Source organism: Silene latifolia, chromosome 1, assembly GCF_048544455.1.
Source record: "Silene latifolia isolate original U9 population chromosome 1, ASM4854445v1, whole genome shotgun sequence".
In the NCBI taxonomy this organism is placed as follows: Eukaryota; Viridiplantae; Streptophyta; class Magnoliopsida; order Caryophyllales; family Caryophyllaceae; genus Silene; species Silene latifolia.
This window is the reverse complement of record NC_133526.1, coordinates 13,103,869-13,107,471: the sequence shown is the minus strand read 5'-3', so window position 1 is coordinate 13,107,471 and position 3,603 is coordinate 13,103,869. Positions and strand designations below refer to the sequence as shown.

The 3,603-nt window shown below is 39.0% G+C and overlaps 1 non-coding gene across 1 annotated transcript; it reads left to right on the top strand.

Annotated features, from left to right (window-relative positions):
* The first annotated feature begins 262 nt into the window (after positions 1-262).
* LOC141620123 (small nucleolar RNA R71) lies at positions 263-369 on the top strand. Its single transcript, XR_012531891.1, has one exon. It is a non-coding gene; the product is annotated as a small nucleolar RNA R71 (small nucleolar RNA).
* Positions 370-3,603: the final 3,234 nt, after the last annotated feature.

Sequence of the window (3,603 nt, the reverse complement as noted above, 5' to 3'; positions counted from 1 at the left end):
CTTCTCAAATTGTTTTGTTAGTAAGTCGAGCTTGGCATTTCTCTCGGAGTTGGAGGCGTTTTCCTTAGGAAACTTCCCATTCCTTCTTAGCATGTTTCCTCTAGAACCATAGTTTGCCTCCGAATCTACCATTTTCTTGATCAATGTCGTGCCCTCTTCATCACTCAAGTGGTCAAATCCTCCCCCCGCGGAGGCATTTACCATCTCCTTAGTCCTTGGTAGCAAAGTTTGGAAGAATGTTTGAGTGATGTACCATTCCGGTATTCCATGGTGGGGGCAACTTGCTATCAAGTCTTGATAACGGTCCCAAGCTTCACCCAAAGACTCTCCATCCTCTTGTTGAAACGTATGAATCTCATTACGAAGCATCGCGGTCTTTGAGGAGGGGTAGTATTTGGCCATTAATGCTTTAGCCAAGGCATCCCAAGTAGTGAAGGTATCCGGTGGGTGAATGTTCAACCATCGGTCCGCTTTGCCCGTCAATGAAAACGGAAAAAACATCATTCTCAAGGTGTCTTCGGACACCCCATTCTTCTTCATCATTGAAACTTTCCTCTTAAACTTCCGGAGATGAGCATGGGCATCCTCTTCAATATGCCCCCCGAACAAGTCCTTCTCAATTAACCCGACTTGGGCGGGATGCATTTCAAAGTTGTTTGGGGCCAAGGTGCCAAAATTGATAGGGTTACATGAATCATTATGGTTAGGCCGGTTATGATCTCTAAGAGCCATTTGTGGTGGTGGATTTGGTACTTGATGTGGTGGTGTTTGAGGTGGGCTATTATAATTAGGGAAGTTATGAAAAGGGTTTTCTAGTAGAGTCTCAATTGTGAGGTTTGGTTGAAGTGTGGTTGTGGTATCAATATTTTGTGGGATGTGTGAATTTGGTTGGTCCAAGTTTGCTTGAGGGGAACTATTCCTAACTCTCTCAAGGGTCCTTGTCCTCAAGGTTCTAAAAAGCCTTTCGGGGTCGGAGTTAAAGAGAAGAGCTTGGTGGTTCCTTCTAGGCATGCACTTGACAAATCGTTAGTCTCCTCGTGTTTTTACACACTAGGGGAAGGCAAGAAATCACACACTCTACAAAGAACACACAACTACTAAAACAAACTAACAATTGAGATAAGACTAAAGCAAAGACTCTAAGCAAAAACTAAGCATAACCTAACGCCATCCCCGACAACGGCGCCATTTGATGGGTAAGTTTTCAACGGTGGGGTCAACACACTTACCACCAACAATAATAACCCAATTTAGTTGTAAATCGGGGTCGAACACGAAGACGGCGGGGGTTTCTACTTAGCCTAACTAAGAGTCAAGTCTAGTCAAAAGTGAAGGAAAAAGGGTTTTGATTTTAACTACTAGAGCAACTAAGTAAACGATTGAATGAAGGTGAATACGATTGATTAAGAGACTAGGGTCTTCGGGGTCACCTAAATGAACTAAGGGCGACAAGTCGATAAAATAGTCTAAGGTGAGGGTTCGTCCTAGAGGCGGTTACCAACTTTCGTTGAGCAACAACTATTTCAAAACATGCAACAAGACCACCAACAAATTTTCATCCAAAAGAGGAATTAAGTTATTAAGACAAAAAGACACAAGCTTTCACTCACACAATTCGTCAAACACCTTGTATGCAATACTAAGAAAGACAAATTCCTACACCAAAGACTCAAAACTTATCAACTAATCATGCCCACTAATCCTATTTAGGCTCCCCCTAAACCCTAGAGGGGTAACTACTCACTCATCTGTAGGGGCTGGTGTCCTTTACAGTTAGTGCAAGGACTTACAAATCTCTAAAAGGATCAAAGGGTATACTTTTGTATTATTATCAGTTGGTCCACATTTATCAATAACGGTTGGCTTGCTAGATAAGTTTGACGTTATTGTCATACAGATGGCGGTGATCAACTGGTCCCTAAAAGTCACACCTATAGGATACGTTTGAGAGATGTGACGGTATGAAAATACAGTCATGTTGATGCCAATAATTGACTAAGCAGTTAGTCCGAGTTATTTGACTAATAATTAGTCAAATGTGATGTTGAGATATTTTATTTAATACGGATTAAATAATAATGGCTAAGGCGAATTAAGCAGTTAATTCGTAAATTAAATATAAACGATTTATATTTAATTAATGTATATTGAATTTATTTAGTTATACAATATTGTCTTTGTCGGACATGTATTAATATATCGACTGAGTCATGTTACTAGTTGATACGTTAATAACCGATAACCGATGACGATTTATAATTGAAAACCCGTTATATACATTTTAGTAATTTCGAGCTGAACTACGAGTTAGAATAAGCAGGAAGTGAAAGCCCACTCCCTCCCCTTGGGCTCTCGGTTTGGCCGAACAAGACAAAAGGAGAGAGCCTCTCTCCTTTTGACCTAAGCATCTCATTTTTACAGAAACTAGGGTTTTTGGAGATTATTCCTCTGAAACCTCGATCTCACATCGAATAACCTCACAATAGCTCTCTCGATATTGCAAGTCAATTAGAGAGCATTTCTAGCACAAGGGCATAGTCTCAGACGGTCTTGGGTGCAACGATTAGGAGGAAATCTCTGTTGATTTCTGTTCTTTACGCCGCGCATCAAAGGACCCGAGGTTGATTCTTAATCTTTATCGTTTTCTATTGTATTTCGTTTATGACCATATTTCACATGTTAAATTTACGTTATAATCCTTAAATTTAAAGGGTCTTATACGGATATTACCCCACAAGTGGTATCAGAGCGAGGCCACGTAAATTTTCATTGTGATTTTCATAAAAACGTTTTGAAACGATTTTTATTGTCTCGAAAACCGTGCCATGTATACACGGCTGTTTCGATTTTGTAAACCGTGACATGCTTGTTCATGTATAATCTTGTTTTCGATTTGTTCTTTTGCATATTGTTATTTTATACGGAGATTATAGCAATATGTTAAGTTTTGACAATTGTAGAATTGTTTTGATGCGGTTTTGATCAAAATTGAAATTGTTTTGTTATATCAAATCTGTTTTCACGAGGGTTTTAAAGTTTTAGCAATGTTTTCCTCTCGATCGAGCCATTTTCTTGTCGATCGAGAGCTTTTCAGTGATGTTTTCATTCGATCGAGCACATGCTTTACTCGATCGACCTCTGTTTAAAACCCTACTGCTCGATCGAGAAGTCCTCGTACTCGATCGAGCAGTTTTGCTGATAAAAGCCCTCGATTGACCTCCAGTATTGTCGATCGAGTACTTTCGATTAGCATACCTCTCGATCGACTAGCGATTCATCGATCGAGCCCTTTGTTCCTCGATCGAGCACTTTTGTCCCGGATAGAGGGATTTTGTTCGATGACTTTGAAAATTTATTCCTTTTGTTTTAAATTTTATTTTGGCCTTAATATGTACTTTATACGGATATTGTACACTCGCTATGATTGTGAAACGGTTCACACACGTACCATTGAGTTATTTTAAAGCGTATTTAAAGTAACGGATTGTAATAGATTAAAATTAAATTGATAGAAGCGGTTTTATCACATAAATTTTAATCGTTAAAAGGTGGTTTGGATAAATTTAACATAATTACGGAATTATGTCATGAATAAATTTGTTT